The following is a 19,454-nucleotide window of genomic DNA, read 5'->3' as shown; positions in this document are numbered from 1 at the left end:
AGGATTTTCCGGCAGGGTCTGGCCTGATAGCATCTTTGGGGCCCTGGGGTCAAAGGGGAGCCCACCTCCCCCCTCCCTCTCCTGGCCATCCTGCTGCTCTCCCCTCTCCCCTACCCGCCCCTTCTCTCGCCTTCCAAGTGGCTGCAGCGGTGTCCATGCATCTCTACCTCCCCTTGGTCCCTCTCAGCCCCTGCCTGTCTGGTGGGCGCTACAGATCCCGGGGTGCCCCCTGGCTGGGCAACTGTGAGACTTCTGTGCCTCTCTCCCCTCAGCTGCAAAATGGGTAGTAAAGATAGTACCTTTCCCAGAAAATAAATCAAGTGATCTCTGTAAAGCACTTAGGACAACGTCACCTTACGTGAAGGGCCAGCCAGTTGGGACTAGAAGAGCGGCGTGTCCATTTATTTCTGTTTCTCTTGCCTGCAGAAGGATGCACATCAACGATGCGCCCGCTCCTCCTTTCTTCTCACAGCCTCTGTCTGGGTCCTGGCAGGGAAGCAAGTGCGGGGGGGGGGGGGGGGGGGGCGCCGGCTGCTAGGCCAGGGGCTCTGCTCCCCAGCCCACTGCCCTCGGGCCCAGCGGCTCTGCGGGCCAGACAGCCGTCCCTCCTCTCGCCAGCAGGGGGCAGCAGATGCCCAGACTGTGCCGAGCAGGGGCGTGCCCAGCTCACCTGGCAGGCCCAGGGCGCCAGGAGGGCGAGTGGGGGAGAAGGGTGGTCGTGTGTCCAGAGCAAGGCCAGGCTGACCCCAGGGGCGCCCTCTGTCCCGTGCCTCTGTGTGTGCAGGTGAGCTGGGGAGGGGTCATCCTGCCTGTGGTTTCCCGAGTTGTGACATGTCCGCGCACCACCGAGGCAGCGCAGCACCGCCAGGGGGGCTGTCGATGCTCCCATCCCCTCTGCACAGGACGGCCCAGCCCGGAGAGCCTGTCCAGGCTTGCACTGCGATTCTGTGGCGGTTTCCAGGCCGTTCCACGGCGCTCACTGCGGGTCCGGGTGGGGGCTGCTCCGCTCGCAAGCGAGGCCTTCGGGACAAGCCTGCTCAGGGACCGCAGCTGCTCCAGAGCTGTCCCGTCCCCTGCCCCTGGCATGCCTGGCTCTGCCCTGGCCTCTTCCTCGTGGCCTCGCTGAAGGACTTGACCTTCTCTCCTAGAATCTGGGTCCCCCGAGGCCCGTACTCTCGTGGTGACAGCACGAGTAAAAACCTGTGTGGGGCGATGAGTGCCACACGTCTCGGCCTGTACCCTCACTGCATCCTTCCATGGCCTTACAGGGGGAGGCGTTCTCAAGACTTGCTCTGCGTGTGAGGAAACAGAGGCGCACAGCTGGCGGGGGGCAGGTGTCCAAGGATGCCCCAGCCTTGGGCTCAGTGTTTGAAGTGGCAGAGCACACCCAGCTGGGCTCCCCGCTGGTGGCCGGTGGAATGCTCACATGCCCGGACCCTGTGCCAGGCGCTCCCTGGACGCCTGGGCTCTGGCTGGTGGGAGTCCTGAGGAGTGGGTTTGCCACCACTTTGCTGCTGAGTAAAGGGAAGCACGGCTGGGAAGCCGAGGGCCAGGCCGCTGGCTCAGGTCCACGTGACTCCAGGTGAGCCCACGCACTAGTTACCTGCTGGTGTGGTGCTCCCCAAGGGTGTCGTCCACAGCTCTTGTTGAAGTCAGCTTCCAGCCCAGCAGGTCGGGGGCTGGCCCGAGGCCACACTTCTCTAAGCTCCTCAGCAGCGGCTCTGGTGCTGGGCGTGGCCCTCCCGAGGCCTAAGCGTCAGGTCTGGGGCTGCTCCTGTCCTGGCATCGTGCTCCCTGGCCTCAGGGCCCCATCTGCAGCAGAAGAGGGTCCCATGCAGCCCGATCCTCCGTTCAGGCTCTTTCCATTTCTTAACACCATTTCTGAGCGTTGGTTCCCCACCGTCAGAGCAAGGAGGTGGAGTTGATCTGAAAGACCGCCCCCCCCATGTGACTGCTTTTTTTAAAGAAAGATTCATTCATACATACAAGAATTGGGGTACAGGCCAGAGGTGCAGAGGGTGAGAGGAGTCACCAGAGACGGAATGGGGAACAGAACAGGCAGATCGACTGAAATACACTGCTGAGGGGAGCAGCGGGCAGGTCAGGAGAGATCTGCTGTGCCATATGGGTAGCTCCTTGGCCGGGTATTGAACTCGCGCTGCAGTGGCTGTGGACAGCTTCATAGATTGCGTCTTAACCCCTTGTGCCAGCAGGGAGGCCCCCACACCATGAAACTGCTTTTTAACAGCTGAGAAGATGAAGGTCCTGGTGGGGGGGCCGCTTCTCAAAGTCACAAGGCACATTCAGGGCAGACATGGCACTGGGGTCCTGCTCCTGAACCCCAGTTGGGGTCTCTGTGCTCTTCCTGCAAGTGTCTGAGGCAGCGGGTGAGGGTTGAGGGAGGGGGCTCTAGGACTCACAGGAGGCCCCGCTGCTGGCCAGTGGGCGGGCAGAGGCTCCCAAGAGAGTCCTTGTCATGAGCAATAACGTCAAAGGGGAAACTGAGGCAGCTGGAAGTGCCTTGTCCTCCTCTGTCCTGGTCTCTCTCCTTTTCCTTCTCTGCCTCCTGCTGTCCCTCCCCTCTGTGCCCTGACACTTCACCCCGTCTCTGCCCTCTTTGGTTGACTCTATCCCACTTCCCTACACTGTCAGCCCAGGTGTGGCTTTGAATGGTCCTTGGCCAATTTGCATGGGCAGACCCGCCTCCTCTCTCTTTCTCCAGCTCCAGCCCATCTTCCTGTGACCTGTGCACTCTAGCAGAACCCCCTGAGGCTGACAGAGGGGGACCCTGCTTGCCTGGGAGAATCTAGAGTAGGACAGTGGGTTCTACCCAGGCTTGTCCTCCCGCAGGAGCCAGGCTGGCTGCAGGCCCCCAGCACCTCACCCCTGCGGCCAGCAGCAACATCCTGGCCTTTGGCTGGGGTGGGGGGCACAGAGCGCATGTGACACTGTTTCTCCTCCTGCCACCCACACTGCCTGGCCTCTCGAGGGGTGTGTGGACCTCACGTCAGCCTGGAGGATGAGAAGCTATTCGCAGAGGAAGGCCCGTGACTGCTGGGTCCTGCTGCTCTCCCAGCCCCCGCCGCGTGCTGAGGAAGGACTGGGCCCCAAGAGATCTGGGCCCCAGCACCCCTGTGACGCAGACTGGAGGGAACAGGAGCAGGCAGCTCTCTCGCCTCGCCCCTCTTCCTGGGGACTTTAGGGAGGTCCCTGCCTCCCTGGGCGGAGGCCAGAAGAGGATGACGGACTGCGTCACTCACTCTGCAGAGGACGTTGGGCCCTGCCTGGTGCTTGGTGCCGGCTGACCCACCCACTCAGGTCTTGGTACTAAGGAAGCCAGAGAGCAGGCAAGGCCGCAGCAGGACTGCGAGGCCAGCCGGGAGGAGCTTCCTGGGGTGGAGGGCTGGGAGCACCGAGGTGAGACGCCCTCCGGGCTTGTGCGTGGCCCCCATGAGCACACCTTCACCTGGGGGGTCAGTTGCTCTGCCTCTCAGGCCTCATTACCCGCCCCTGAAAAGTGCCAGCTGAAGCAGCTAAGCCAACAGGCCTGGGGCTGATTCTGAATCACCCTGGGGTTGTTAAAATTCCCATCCCCGAGCCCCTGTGATCTCGGTGCTGTGGGCTCAGGGCCTAACCTTGTCCCCCTAGGCCTGGCCTGGTTCTGGGGGCCGCCAGGTGCTGGGTGGTGGGGCCTAGGGCCATCGTGCTCCTGCTCGGATTCACTTGCCCTCCTGTGCTGCTGTTTGGAGGAAGCCACTGTTCTGACTTGCGACAGAGCCAGGCACTGAGTTACATTCACGGAGACCCCGGACAGGCTCTGTCGCCCCATCTCGGGAAGGAAGCTGCGGCCTAGTGCGGTGGAACGGGCCGCCCGCTCTTTCCCATTTTCCCGGCCCGCCGCTTTGGGTGGGACTTTCTCCTCCACTTTCCCCGTGTTGTTTTCTCCTCTTTTGTGGGGAAGACACTTCCCTTTTCCATCTCCTGCCCCTCCCCCTCGCCAAGGGGGTCTTCTCCTGACTCCTTCCTGGGAGCATCGCCAGCCTCGCCCTTCTGCGGCCCTGTCCCACCCGCCCCCGCGCCCCCATCATCCACCTCTGGTTTTCTCCTCCCTTCCTCTGCAGGTTCCAGAACAACTTGGCTTATAGGAGATGCAAAAGGCAAGAGTAACCCCCGGGGAAGTCCTCTCTCTCCCTGCAGGAGGGGTCGAGGCTGAGGCCTGAAGAACTTCCAGACAGCCTGGGAGAGGGTCCTGGCAGGAGGGCATGGGTGGGGGGAGGGGAGGGCCCCTCCCTCCCCCCAGTCCCTCATGTTCACACGCCCCCGGCCTGAGGCAACCCGGGGACACTGGCTTTATGGCTCAGGGTGCTGAAAGAGTGGCTGGGGTCCCCCTCCCCTGCTTGCTCGCTGTCCCCCTCCGGTGCCTGTGCTCCCACCATCCACTCCAACCCGTCCCTCACCTTCTCGGGCTAGGGGTGACCGAGAGCCCCGGGGAGCCCCTCCGCTGTGGAGATGTGTATGTGTCGCTGCATCTTTGCAGGGGTGCTGCGGGGCTGGGCGGGGCTGGGGGGGCGGGGGGGGCTGTGCTGTCTGGGAGTCCCAGTGCCCTTTGCCTCACCCCACACCCTCAGCGGCAGCCCTGGACGCCTCTGGTGCCCGTCCGCAGCCTGTGTCTGGGGTCAGCTGGCAGGTGTGATCGGTTGGGGGCTGCAGATTGGGTCTCTCTCCTGGGGGGCTGCCTCCCTCCCACACATCAACCCTCTCCTCCCCCTCCCTGCACCCCTGTAACTGGGAGGCAGAGCTGCCTGTCCTGCCCAGCAAGGCCACAAGGGGGCTCCGGGACCAGGACCCGGCCCTGCCCTGGGAGCGCGGATTCCCAGCCGCCGCCGGGCGGCTTCTCTGGGAAGGACCCCTTCTCCGGGTCCTCGCAGCGGCCACGACGACCGTCTCGGCCAGGCCCGAAGGCCGCTGGGGGGTCGCGGCCTTTGTCCTTCGCACACCCTGTTCCAGGGGCCCCTCTTTCTGTGCCGGGAAGTCCTTACACCTGTCTCCCCTCCATGTCTGCTGCTGCTGGGGAAGAAATGGGGCTGTCACTTGTTTTTTCACCACTCCCGGCTCCCTTCTCCCCCCTCCTGCCCCCCCCTTGACGTGAAGTCTGTGTCCCCTCTGTGCCCAGGCCGAGCTCAGACTCTGCTCTCCGCCAGGCGGGCCGGTGTCCCGCAGCAGGAGAGATGTGCGCTAGGCCTTAGGGGCCACTGGGGCAGCGAGGGGCGTGCGCGCTGAGGCCCAGGGCGGCTGGCACGGGGGTGGCTTGTTCCTCTGGGCTGGGGCTGCGGCCCTGGGGGCCTGGGGGAGTCCGGGCCCTGCCCAGACCTGCAGGGCGGGGGCTGGAGAACAGGGCTGGGGACCTTTACTCGCCACTGTCCCTCCCCAGGCCTCAGAGAACCACGGCTGCTGCTGGGTGCCCGGGCTCTGGAGACGGGGGGGATCTTCCGGAGAGAAACCCCAGAACTGCTCCCACCCCTGCTGTGGCCACAGGCAGAGGAAGGATGAGATGACAGGGCAGTTTTTCTGCACCCACTTGAACATGACTTCAGAGCCCCTGAGAGGTCTCCAGTTCTTGTCCTGAGCGCCGGCAACCTACTAGGTGAAGACAGTCCCCACGGGAGGCCCTTCCTGGAGGGACGCTGCCCCCACCCCACCTCCCCCAGAGGGTGTGCAGGCCCCGGCGCCTCTGCCCTCTGCACCTTCACCTCCCCGGGGACACGCAGGGTTGCAGGCCCAGGCCCCGCCATCTCGCCGTCCTCCACGCCAGCAGGCCCTGGGCTGTGCACCTCGCAGAGGCCGGCGGGAAGCTCCGTCTCGCGCCACAAGAGCTGGGTGAGAAAGCCCCGGGCACCCCACGGCCAGCCGTACCCTCCATCCTCTGGCCCTGCTCACCTGTTCTGGGGAAGGGGAGACGCCCCGTTTCCCGGGCAGGCAGGGGCGGGAATGATGCTTAGGCGCTGCCTGAGGCGCAAAGTCGGGGCTCCCTCCTCTCCCTGCTGTTTCCTTCCTCGCTGTTCCCTCAAGACCCTTCCTGATTCCTCTCCCTGGGCCACTCGCCCCAGCTGTTTTCTTCCTTGTTTCCTTCTCGCTCTCTCTCTCCTCCCCACCTCCCTGTCGGCTCCTCCACGGCTTCTGTCCCGGCACTTCAGTCCTCCATTCCCTCACCCCGCAGCACGGGAGCCGGGGGGAAGGGGTCAGAGAACCAGAGAGCATGTGGGCCCCATCCCCGGGCTCTCCCGCCTGCGTTGTGCCCCACCCTCCAGGTCTTTCTTGTTGATCCCTGCAACAGGTTGATGCTTCCATTCCATGGGCCTGGGATGAGGAAGGAAAGTGGTCATGGAGGGCCTCCCCGGTGGCGCAGCGGGTCGAGTGCCGCACTGTGAAGCTGTCCGCAGCCTCTGCAGCGTGGGTTCCGTTCCCGGCCGGCCAGGGAGCTACCCACATGGTGCAGCAGACCTCTCCTGCCTCGCCCGCTGCTCCCCTCAGCAGTGTGTTTCAGTCAGTCTGCCTGTTCTGCTCCCCGCTCTGTCTCTGGTGAATCCTCTCACCCTCCCGTGCCTCTGACCTATACCTCAGTTTTTGATAATTAAATAATCATATATATATACACATATATATAAAGAAAGTGGTCATGGAATCTGGTTCAATGAAACAATATGTGCCCTGGGAAAATGGGACAAGCTGGCTCCTGTCCTTGAAGGACTCTCGGCTAGGCAGAGGCTGGGCTGGGCTGTCCCCAATAGTGTCACAGAACAGGGCACTATGAGGGAAAGCGTCACGGAAGAGGTGATAGTTGAGGTGGGTTTTGGCGGTTGAGCTAGAGTTTTCCTGCTTCACGGGGGGGGGGGGGGGTGGGGGTGGGGGGAGGCAGTCCTGGCAGAGGGACCACCACGGGCAAGAGCGGTTGTTAAGAAAGAGCAAGGACCATTCAGGGAACTGCCAGTAGTTGGGTGCGACTGGGCCCAGGGACCTTTTGGAGACTAAAATCCTAAACCAGAAGATAAGAAACAGTATCTAATGATAAGCTCACAGGCTGGACAAGACGATTCCAGAGCAGGGTGTTGCTCTCTGCTGAATGAATGACAAGGAGAAGGCAGAAGAGGGGGGCCCTGGGAAGTGTCCTGGGATCGCATCTCCTTCCGACTTTCTTAGCTGACCCTGGGTCTCAGTGGCCTCATCTCTGAAATGGGATCAGTGATGCATCATCTACCTGCAGACAGGTGGGCTCTTGAGGTGCCCTGCAGTATTGAGGACTGGAGTTTCATGATCCTTGGGCTGCGAGACCAGGGAAGCCTTTGAGCAGGAGGAGGGCTTGGGGCCCTGCCTTATGCGGTGGCTGTGCTGAGCAAGACAGGCGGCGAGGAAGGCTGGGGGAGATGTGGAGACAAAGGTCAGAGGCAGGGGCCAGAAGTCACATAGGAGGGTCATGTGTGGCCTGGCCCTAAGGCAGGTGAGTGCACAGCAACGCTGGTGCACGGGCCTGGTTTATGTTGGCAGGAGGTGTGTGAGGAAGTCTTGGGGTGCTAACGTACCTGGTTGGGTGGGAAGTCTCGGGGTGCCAATGTGTCTGCCTGGGGTGAGGGCAGGGCAGACAGAGCTGGAGTGAACCTGGAATTGGAGGGACAGGGTCAGTGATGATGGGGAGCCAGGAATATGCAAAAAGAAGCAAACTGCATGTAAATACCTGTGCCAGGCTGGTCCTTAGCTCCTGCTGGGGCTCCACCTGCCTCCTTGGCTAGGCCTGGCCGCGTGTGGGGACACAGTCCTGTATTGCTCTTTTTCTCCTGCAGGCCTGGGGGCTGCCCCCTGAGCGGATGCCCCCGCCCCCCCCCATCCATCCAGGGGGGAAGGCCTGGTTCCTGTGGGAGCCTCTCAGCCCACAGGACGTGCCTGAACCTCTCTGACAGGAGGAGTGAAGGGCAGGTCAGAAAGATGACCTGAGACAGGAGCAGCCGGGACAGGCTCCAGACAGGGAAGCTGCAGGGGAAGGGACAGGGGGTGCAAGGGCCTGAGGAGAACAAACATTCCCAGGAAAATGGATAGATGCAAACACCGTGAGCACAAAGCCCCAGAGAGCACGAGAGACGCATTCCAGCAGAGACCCTGACTGACAGAGGCAGACGGGCAGAGGCCTTCTCGTGTGTCCTGCCAGGCCCAGGCCCGCGCAGCGCCTGCTTGGCGGCTTCCTCCAGCCTGTCCGCCTGTCCCTGCTGATGGTCCCTTTGTCTGTCTAACTGTTTGTTTGTCTCTTCGTTGTCTGTCTCTCGCCCAGCTCCCCTCCCCCTCTGTTCCCTGTCTGTGGTCCAGACCCCTCTGCGTTGCCGCCCTCCGCCTTGTCCATCTCTCCGGGGAGAGAAGCGGCCTGCGGGGGCCATGCTGGCCCTGAGTTCTCGCCTCCTGGTCGTGGACAGGTTCTTGCCTTTCCTCCTCCCGAACTTGGGTCTTGATTGCGCCCTTTCTGGGGTGGCCCCTACCTCTACTTCCTGCCACGTTTCCAGGACTCAGGGGCGCGGGCGGGTGGCTGTGTTTATGATTCCGCAGGCGCTGGAACAAAGAGTTAACTCACTCGAGAGGCAGTACTGCTTCTCAATCTGCCGCGGACAAAGCAAGAAGAAAACAAGGCCCGCGGCTGGAGGCACAGAGGCCAGACACTCAGAAGGACTTCCCCGAAGGGCGCGTCCCCACAGGGTGGGAAATATCAGAACAGGTCAAGTGAAAGGGACCAAACCACCATCTTCACGCTCTCCTGCGGAGGGTGGCCGCGAGAGGAAGCAGGGCGGTGGACAGCGTGACCTTCCTCGTCCGCGCAGCCTAAGAGAAGATCTGTCCATGCCGTGAGGCGGCAGGGGCCTGGTGAGGCGGCCAGGAGACCGGCTCGGCTGTCACCTACCCCAGGGTTCCACCTGCACAAACCTCCCAGCAGGCTGGGGAGCCGGGCAGAGGGTCAAGGGTGTGGAGGAAAGGCTCTCTCTTGCCCCCCCCTCCATGCTGGTTCCCCATCTTCCCAAGCTTAGGAGCACCCTGCCCCCCGCCCCCCCATCCGTGAGCGATGGCTGCTGGGGACGGAGTGATGTATGTAATGCAGATAAAATGTCAGCAATTCTAAATGGGTCCAGAGATGCAGTCGTGGGGGGGTGGGGAGGGAGAAAGGGCGGAGCAGGGGGGAGAGAGGAAGGAAAATGAGATGTGGGTCCTCACCAGGACAGCAGCAGGGGCAGGCGCCCCCTCCCCCAGCAAAGGCCAGAGGAAGGATGGGCCCGGGCGGCAGGAGCCCAAATGAGATTTTGAAGAGGGAGCTGGAGGGTGGGGGGCGGAGGCGAGGCGGCGGCGGGCGGGGGCAGCGGGCCGGAGCTGCTGATGTATAGCGGTTTCATAACTTCCTCAGTATTAAAGGCAGGTTCATGGGGAGGGCAGCGCCATTAATCACCGGGCTGAATGGGGCTGGGATTTGCTGAGAGGCGCGCTTGCTGTCTGCCGCGGCTGCCTGGCTCGGGGCGGGAGGGGCGGGCAGGGATGCCCCTCCTGCACTCAGGGGTAAGGCCCCAGGAATCTCATCTGGGCGTCGGGCGGGCGAGTGGGTGTTTGCTGGTCGGGGAGAGGGCCCTGCGGCCCCTGGCAGGAAGAGGGGAAAGGGTGGGCAGCTTTCTGGCAAGGGCTGGGGAAGGGGAGTAAGGGCTGGGGGGAATGATGGGGCAGAGACGGAGGGGACCCTGGGGGAGAGAAACTGGGGAGGCAGGATTGTGCATTTGAACATGAAATTGATCACATGTAAATATAATGCAAATGACATGCAAACGAGCACAGGATTTCTCCAGGTCCACAGCTCAGGCATTCTCTTCCTCGAACTGAGAATTGGGGCCAATTTGCATCCAGTTCCATGCCCAGTGCCTTGTTTCTTTATTATTAATATTTTCAGAGGGAGAACTCAAGGTCTCACTTGTTAAGGGGGTGAAGGAGCCCAATGGGGCTGGTCCAGGTGAGCCTCCTCCCCTTGCAGGTGCACTGGAAAAACTGACATGCCTGAGTGACAGCGAGGAGACAGTCCTGGGACTCCGGGGGTGCGGGTGGGGGTCAGGGAGGCACAGACTCAGCGGTGAGGCAGAAAGGCAGGAAGAGACAGTCCCTATAGCACTGAAGGCAGCCCCTGGGCAGGTAGGAGGACACAGCAAGTGTCCGTGCAGCGGGCGTTGTCATACTCTCTTCCAGGTGAAGAATGAATGATCAGCCCAAGGGCAGAGAGGTAAGGATCTTCCCCAGGCCGCCCTGCTGGTAAGTGCCACACCCCTCGCTCCAAGTTCCCTCGAAACCCCGCCTAAAGAGCACCTCCAAATAAGATAAAGAAAAATGGAGAGCAGATTCAGGAGAGGTGGAGCAGTGACCTCTCAAAACACACAGTCAGTCTAGCAGAGGCCCTAAGGTATTTGCACAACCAACGAAACACCTAACAGTTGGTGACAAGGACCTTCAGGGAGGTACAGGTAAAGGAAGCCCCAGGGAGGGTTTCCAAGAGGAGGTGGTCTTTGACGGGGGCCCGAGGGAGAGGGAAGGCGTTCAGGGCCAGCGATGGTGAGGGAAGAATGTTCCGGGCAAGAGGGACAAGCTGGTCTTGCGGAGGCGGGAGAGAATGCGGAGGTGGGCGTGCAGGGTGGCCTGGAGTTTGCGGCCCTGGCTGGTGCCCGAAGGCTACCCAGAAGCAGAGAGCTCCCACGGCCATCGAGCCACACAACAGACATGTTTTGTACACAAAACACGTGCCAGCGTCGCCTGGGTAGCTCAGGATGCGAAGCTCCGCTGGGGGCTTCTGATCACAGCAGTGTCTGCGGGAGTGAGGACACACAGCGAGGGTGTCCCTCTTAGAGTCAGTCTGAGGGTTGCATGGGGGAGTCTGCATTTAGTACTGAGGGGTGGCGTCTGGCATAGAAGGAGCTTGCGGTCAAGATTAATTGTTGTTATCATCTTTTTTTTTTTGCATGGAAGGGGTGCAGGCTAGAGGTGCGTGGGGGGGCAGGAAGATTCACCAGAGCCAGAGTGGGGAGCTGAACAGGCAGACTGACCAAAATCCACTGCTGAGGGGAGCAGCAAGGAGGCAGGAGAGGTCTGCTGCGCCATGTGGGTAGCTCGCTGGCCGGGGATCAAACTCAGACTGCAGTGCTGATAGCGCTGAGATTTAACCCCTAGGCCATAGGGGTGCCCTGTTGTCATCCTTGTTATGTTCTTGAAGGTGTAGAGGGGAGAAAAGAGGGGACATGCGGCTGGGGCGGAGGGGCAGGGTTTCGAGGGTGCAGGACAAGAGGACACCAGGGACAGAGCCGCAGGAAAGAGTGGTCTGACCACTGCAGGGGGGCAGCAGGCCAGGAAGACTCAGCCTGGGTCAAGCCCCTGCTCTGCTGAGGGTTGCTGGGGTGGGAGGCAGGGCCTGGGTGGAAGCCTGGGTAGCCTGGAAGCTGGGGTTCTCGGGTCCGCTTCCCACTATTTGGCTATTTGGCTCCCCTCTCAGACTCCTCTTGACTCCTCAGTTGCTTAATTCAGCTCAACCTGTGGAAGAAGCTCCTTCCGCTCTGCCAACGCGTAGCTCCATCCTGCCGCTGCGGGATCTGGGGCTCGGTCCGGTCCCCTGGACTGTCTGTCTGTCTGATGTCTGTGCGGCTCCCTCGGGATAACTGCTCTGGACAACTTTAACTCTACTCAGACAGATCGTCCGATCTCCTGGCCCCGACATCTCCCACCACTGCATCAAGCCAAATTACTCGGCCCCCCCAGCCCCAGGCTCCGGTGAAATCCGATTAGCAGGAGAGAGCTGTGCTGAGCTGACAGCTCCTCCGATAATTGCTTCCCAAGGAAGAGATGCAAATCAACCCACCCAGCCTGTCCCCGCTCCTCTGCTGGGGACCCAGGCGTCCAGGCCCAGGAGGGGGAGGGCACCTGAGTTGGGGAGACTTGGAAGCTGGCACCGGCCTCCAGTTAAGTGGCATCCATCCGCCAAGCTGGCCTGTGCTGCCTTGGGCTGAGGCGGCGGTGACGGGGTGGTGAAGCAGAACCAGGGGCCTCACTGCTCTGTGTTACTGTCTCCACTGAGAGAGTCACCCTGCCTCACCCCCTCCCCGGCTGGGGAAGAACCGTAGGCACCTGCTTCCCAGGGAGGAAGGTGAGGACAGAGATACAGAAGCCCCAGGGCAGGGCGAAGGCTGAGCCCACAGCCCGGGTCCCTCGGTGGCTCAGTCCTAGGGGGCAGGAGAAGGGGGTCTGCAGGGTGTGCAGGTGGCTTTCTCGGTCTGTGTGTCTCCTCTCCACAGGTGGGGGTGGGGGTGACATTGAGGGGCAAGTCCCCGCAGGGCTGGGCTGGAGCTGGGGTGTGGTATGTGTTTGGAGGCTTACACCATTGTGGCTGTCCCGGGGATGCTGTCTCCTTGGGGTGCAGTAGTCCCTGCTCACTCCACACATAGGGCCCCTCTCTACTTCCCTAAATGGGGGCCCTTTGGGGGCCTTTTAACACCTCTTCCTTAATACCTTTCCTTTCTACATCTTCACCTCAAGCTCTTTCATTCTCTGACTGCCTCGTCCTGTCTTCTGACTTTGGAAATGTGCAAAGTGCTTTCTTTGCAACCCTGAACCTCCAGTCCCCAGGCCTAGCCCACAGGGGCACTGTCTTTGTGGAAGTTTCCAGGAATGAGGTGGCTGGTTTCGTGGCCTGTGCTCCGTGTGTGACATGGCCTGCGGTCTGGATCCGGGTTCCTCACCTGGCACCTCCTGGGACTCTCACCGCGCTAGGCACCGCCTAAGCACCTTGTGCTGTCAAGTCATTGAATTATCACGAAAGAAAACATAGAGTGCAGGGAGAGATGACCCCATTTTACAAATGAGCTACGGAGGTGTGGACAGGTCATGGAAAACGCCCAAGGTCACCAGCAGTAAGTGACAGAGTAGGATCCAAACCCAGGCAGTCTGAGTCTCTGCTGTGTCACCTCTCCTCTGAGCAGTTATTGGGCTGGCTGAGAGCGGTATGGTGGAGCTGGGGGGGATGGCTACACAGGGGGTCAAATACCAGATGCCCCTTTGGGGTGCCCCAAGCCAGACGTTATGGGAACTGACAAGGGTGACACCTGGGGCCTCTGGAAGGGGAGATGTGGTCTTCACCTGTCTGATCCCCAGTATTTTCTCCGCTGGAGCCCCGCAGCTAGACAAGTCCCCTCCCCTACTTTGGAAGCAGGGATGAGGAGACGTGCTGAAGGATCTACCCAGCAGCCAGTGCTAGGCCCAGTCAGGCCTAGGACCTCCAGAGGCCGATAGATGGCGCTCGTGGCCCAACACAGCCCTCGCAGGCCTCGGAAACCAAAGGAAAACAAGCCAACACGTTAACCCCTTCCCGGCTGGACTCAGGCCCCAGGAGCAGGGTAGTGGGTGGCGGAGGGTCCTGCCCCAGGCCTGGCCTGCCCCTTGGGAGTGAACCAACTGACTAAGCTCTTGTTCGGGCCATAGCCTGAGTTTGCTTCTGCTCCTGCCCCATAAGCTCTGTCTATAAGTTACAGTCAGCCAGCAGTCCCTTGCAGACTTCCAGAAGACCAAGAGATTAAGATGTGGATAGGGCTGGGTGAGAGGGTCTCACCCCAGCCCAATTTTCATTTTTCAGGCTCTATCTCTCGAAAGTCTATGGGTCTGTTTCTAAACACCTCCCACTTTAGGAGAGTGCGTCATCTCCATCTTTCCCGTGAGGGGCTCAGTAGATGAGGAGGAGTAGTGTGGGCTAGAGAGAGAAAAAAGCCCTTGGGTCCCTTTGGGGTCAGCTATAGGGAATCCCTCTGGGGGCTCCAGACTCAGTTCCTCTCTATGTCGGGAGTCCCTATTTCTGGACTCCCTGGAGTGAGTGGTCTTACAAGAATAGAAACAGTTATCCAACTCTTTCAGGAAGTTGAAATGGGGGAGTGAGGGCCCGCAGGAATCTTCACTTTCCTGTCATTCATTTCACTCACTACTGTCCAGCCAGAAGCAGTGTGGTGGGGATGCCATGATGATAAACTGGAAGTGGTTGGCAAGTGGCAGAGAGGTGAGGTGGACAGAGGGTTGCCCAAGGGGGTGAACTATGGGTAGTAACCCTCTGCACATCTTAGGCAATGAGACAATACACAGTGTGGTTCATCCTCCCTCCTAATTTTTTCAGAGACACAAAATGCATAGACCTATGGAGACAGAGAGGCATGAGGAGCAGTTAATTCCAGAATCGCAGGATAATATTTCAGTCATTCCAGAGAAAGAAGTAAAGATGGAGAGAGAGACAGAGGCACAGAGAGAAAGCTACACAAAAGACCAGGAATGGAGAGACATTTACATAGGCAGAGAGAGGCAAAGACAGAGGGAGAAAAATTGGCACAAATGGAAGCTCAGGAAATAATGCATTTTGTGAGGTGGGTGAGTAATTCCGTTTCCAAAGTCCTCTGAGGGTGGATGGTTTCTAACCTTTGGTGCAGAGGGTTACTACCCATAGTTCCCTGAAGCTCCGCATTAAGTTTGTGTCTGTTGGTGGGAGAGCAGGGGAGGTTTGGGAGGAGGCTAGCAGCCTTGTTTTCTCACTTCTTCCTATTCTGGGGTTCATGGGTCTCCTCTACCACGTGCAGGAGATCTTGCTTTTCCCTAATCAGAATCATGGCTGTGCTGAGGTGTCGGGAGGTGGGAGTGGGAGCAATCTAGAAGGTAACAGTTGTAGGGGCTTTCCAGTTTCAGAAAAATCTTACAGCCAAGTTGCAGAAACAGACCCAGACAGAGGACAAGAACAAAACTAGGAGTGGAGTTTTGGACATTGGTGATGGAGGTGAGAGGGAATGAACTATTAAGGGCAGCCATGGGGCTAGGTTTGGTCAGAACATTTGAGGGGCAGGGTTGGGAAGGATGGGAGGTTATAGGTATGAGTAGCTAGGGTTGGAGGGTGAGAGCAATGGTAAAGCCATTAGAGCCAGGGGCTTGAACATTAATATGGGAAATGGGGGGGCCTCCCTGGTGGTGCAAGGTGTTAAGACACAACCTATGAAGCCATATTCCATAGCCACTACAGCACACGTTTGATCCCCAGCCAGGGAGATACCCACATGGCGCAGCAGACCTCTCCTGACTCGCCCGCTGCTCCCCTCAGCAGTGTATTTCAGTCAATCCGCCTACTCTGCTCCCCACTCTGTCTCTGGTGGATCCTCTCACCCCCCAAAACTCTGCCCTGTACCCCAGTTTTTGTATGTATAAATAAATAAATCTTTAAAAAAATATATGGGAAATTGAAGAGTCTCAAAGTCGTCACTAAAGAGTTGTTAGGAGATGGCAGAAGTGCCTCTGTGGAGGCTCTATATACAGCTCCGCAAAGGAGCAGCAGGGAGGCCACTGCTCATACCCACAGGGGGTGAGACTACAGTTAGTTGAAGCTCCCTGATGCACCATTCCTTTCAGAAAGTGTTGTGGACCAACTTTTGGAGGGTGATGATGCCCTTTAGGGTTCCAAAAAAGGATTTCTTTTTTTAAAAAAAGATTTATTTATTTATTTATACAAGAACCGGGATATAGGCCAGACGCGCTGGAGGGTGAGAGGATTCACCAGAGGCAGAGCGGGGAGCAGAACAGGCGGACTGATGAAACACACTGCTGAGGGGAGCAGCGGGGACCCAGGGGAGGTCTGCTGCGCCATGTGGGTAGCTCCCTGACCGGCCGGGGATCGAACCCGTGCTGCAGAGGCTGCGGATTACTTCATAGTGCGGTGCTTACCCTTTGCGCCGGCAGGGAGGCCCCCAAACCAGGATTTCTGAAGTCCTCACAGAACTTTGCCTCTAAACTCTCAAGACTTGCTCTCCAGGCCTGGTGAACAGATAAACTACAAGCCCCAGAGTCACTTAGCGATAACTTAGCTCGCCTTCCGGGGACTGACCATTTCCGGCGGAAGTGCGCGGCGCGCGCCAATCTCCTTCCCCACACAGCCAGACTACAACTCCCGCCGCCCCCCGCGCGCGGGGCGGGGCAGGAACCGGAAGTCGGAGGGGACCTGGGCCAGGTGAGCGCGTCGGGCCCGGGGGCCCGGGGCTGGGCCGCGCGGGGCTCCGGGGGCTCCGGGGCGGGGGCCGGCGGCCAGTGGGCGCGTCCGTGTCCGACACCCCCTCCCTCTGCCCGGGCTCGCGCCGGCGATGGGGAGCAGACCCCAAGACGCTGGCCTGGAGGCCTGCGGGACGAGGCTTCCCCGGAGGCGGAGGCAGAGATTTCTGCGGAGCCCTCGGCGCCCGCCCCCGCGGAACCCAGAGGGCGATGGCTTGTTCTTGAGCCGGCGCCGGTGTTAGTTTCGGGTTTACTCGGATCGTTGGGGAGCCCTGGAGTGTCCCCAAGGGGAAGGGGAGTAGGTAGTGGCTTTGATTCTTCCCTCACTGAACTTAGCGGCAGAGCACCTCAGTGGGCTGACTTACTGCGGGGTCACCCCCGGCCTCCTTTGCTCCTCCTGTGAGAGGACGCTGACTTATAAAGTGCATTCTCAAGTCACTGCCTCTTGCTGGTTCTCAGTGGGCTTCCAGGTCCTCATGCTCAGGACGTCAGAGCTTCAGTTACAGTGCATTCTGATTGTGCATCACAGGCGTTACAGAGACTGGCCGACATTTTATTCATGTTGCATTTCTTCCTCTCCGAGAGACTGCCACTGGGCCTATCTTTTAAGAGATTCATAAATACTGAAAAAAGTTGGGCCTTCCTGGTGGAGCAAGGGGTTAAGTCTCAGCACTACCAAGCTATCACCAGTCACTGCAGCCTGAGTTCCATCCCTGGCCAGGGAGCTGACCCACAAGGCGCCCAGACCTCTCCTGTCTCGCCTGCTGTTCTCCTCAGCAGTGTATTTCAGTGGATCCATCTGTTCTGCTCCCCACTCTGTCTCTGGTGAATGCTCTCAAACTGCCCCCTCTGCTCTACACCCAAATTCTTGTATGCATAAATAAAAATAAGTCTTTTAAAATACTGAAAAAAATTAATGAGACTAACAGCTGATAGTAGTTGGGATGGAATTTGTGGTTTTCATTTGATAGAGAATTAAATGACTTGCTTAAGAGAATCTTAGAAATGATGGCCTCTGGTGGCACAATGGGTTAAGCACGGCGCTATGAAGCAGTCCGCAGCCTCTGCAGTACGAGTTCAGTCCCCGGCTGGCCAAGGGATCCCCAGCCCACATGGTGCAGCAAACCCCTCCTGACTTGCCCGCTGCTCCCCTCAGCAGTGTATTTCAGTGGATCTGCCTGTTCTGCTCCTCACTCTATCTCTGGTGAATCCTCTCACCCCCACATCTCTGGCCTGTGTCCCGGTTCTTGTATGCATAAATAAATAAATATTTAAAAAGAGAGAGAGAGAGAGAGAATCTTAGAAATGAGACCAGGACTAGAATTTAAGTCGCTTATAGCAGTCTGTGATGTGGCTGAGATCAGGCTCTGCAACATTGAAAATAAAGGCTCATCACTCTCAAGTGTACTCCTAGCCTCTTGCTGTCAGCAGCATGCTCTCGAAAGGTCTAAGGGCCAAAGGTAGACCCATCTTAATACTCAATACTTGAGAGTTGGGGCAGCTGCTCCACTCACATTTTCTCTACTTGGGAGATGCCCTTGGGGCATCTAGGATATGTGAGTTCTCCATTTCAGCTCTTGTTTGAGCCTAGATTGCCCTGGGTGAACCTGAACAGTTCACTTGAAGTCTTCTGAGATCAGTCTGGGGAAGGAGTTCTAAGTTTGGCCCCTGATTTTTTTTTCTCTCATTTCTTGTAGGCCAGTGTCAAACTACACATGATGGATCCAGTTGTTATGTCGACTCTGAGATGCCGTCAATCAAGAGGTTACTCTTGACTTGGGCAGAAGGTTCAGAGGGAGGAAGAACCATGGTGTGTGCCTTGTGAGAAGCCCAGCATGTCACTGGAAGCAAGCAGAGTGCAGTGTAGGTTGCTGAGCCTGTGTGATCCCAGGGTCTAGAAGTGGAGAGGAGTCCATTAAGAACGGTTCCTTGGTAGAAGGTAGTTTAAAGGATGGACAGAGCTAAGTGGGTATTTAAGTACCTGTTCAGAGCTAGGACCTTGAGGATAGAGAAATCCAGCAGGGCCCCTAATCTACTCAGATCTACTTGGGGAGGTGAAGTGTGCGTTCCTGAGGCATTCTCTACGGTGACACAATTTTCACCCTTCACCAACCAGCACAGTCACCTGGGGAAGCTTGTTTAAAATACAGATTCCCAGACCTCATCACACCCAGTGTAGCAGTGGGAAGGCATGGAGCAGGATCTCTGTGACCTGAGCAGACGGGTGAAGGAGAGAGTCTTGGAGCCCTCAGTGGCTTTTCAGGCTTTTATTGGGATTTACCAGGTACACAGCTGGCAAGGGGTGCCTGCCAGCCTCCCAGCCCCCAGCAAGTCTTTACACTTTCTGGGCTCTCTGGTGGTCTCTGCTCCTCTTCTGCTCTCGTTCTGTCTGCTTCTGCTCTTCTGGCCTCCTGGTGACACCGCCCTTATAAGCCCAGCCTTAGTACCCACTTACGCATGCCCACACCCTCTTCTAGGTGCCTGCCATCAGCATGCATTCAGGACCACAGGGATCCATCATCAATCCTAATGGAGGGAAGGCAGAAAAGCCTGATACTTTTTATTTACCCTACACCCATTCTTGTGCGGGGGTGAGATTGGGAAGCTTTGGCAAACTCCACACTATTCTGAGGAGGGAAGGTTCTACCCAAGGGCTGGTCTGAGTTGCTTATTGAAGGACGGGTGTGATTTGGGGGTGTGAAGAAGTAGAGAACTCAGTCCTGGCAACTAAGAGGAGCGTGTTTGGTTGGGTTTGTAGAAATGGCGAGTGTGGGGTTTTGGAAGTTGGGTGGGAAGGGCGCTTTGCAGGTGGAACCAAGTGCTCAGGCTGGACACGGGGTTTGTGTGGGAGAAGGTGGGCGGGAGTGGCCTCTGCCGCTTACAGAGCTTGCTCGCATGCTTCCTCCCTCCTCCCTCTTGTTCCCCCCTTTTCCTCACTTCTCCCCTCTTCTTCCCTCTCCCCACGTGCACATAACTGCTCGTTCCCTCCCCCTATGGAGGAGATAGCATTATTTTTAGTATTTGGATGAGACCGGGATCACCCTGAGCTTCTGGTCGCGGTTATATAGCTTGTCCGCGTGTGTTCGGAGTCTGGTAATCATCCTGCTCCACGAGGGCCGTGGGGGAAGGCCGGGCTGGGCCAGGGGGGAGTGTGTGATGAGCAGGGTGGCGGACGGAACTGTCGGAGGCAAGATGGTGTGGGGGGTTCAGAGCGCGCCCTTGAGGCGGATGGGTCGGGCTCAAATCCCAGCTTCATTACTTGCTAGCTGCGTGACCCTGGGCACGTTGCTTGATGGGGTAAGCCTCAGTCTTCTCGCCTGTAACGTGGGAGCAGTAATACCACCTCCTGG

This window comes from Talpa europaea, assembly GCF_964194135.1.
Source record: "Talpa europaea genome assembly, chromosome: 15".
Classification (NCBI taxonomy): Eukaryota; Metazoa; Chordata; class Mammalia; order Eulipotyphla; family Talpidae; genus Talpa; species Talpa europaea.
Note: the sequence above shows the minus strand (reverse complement) of the source record.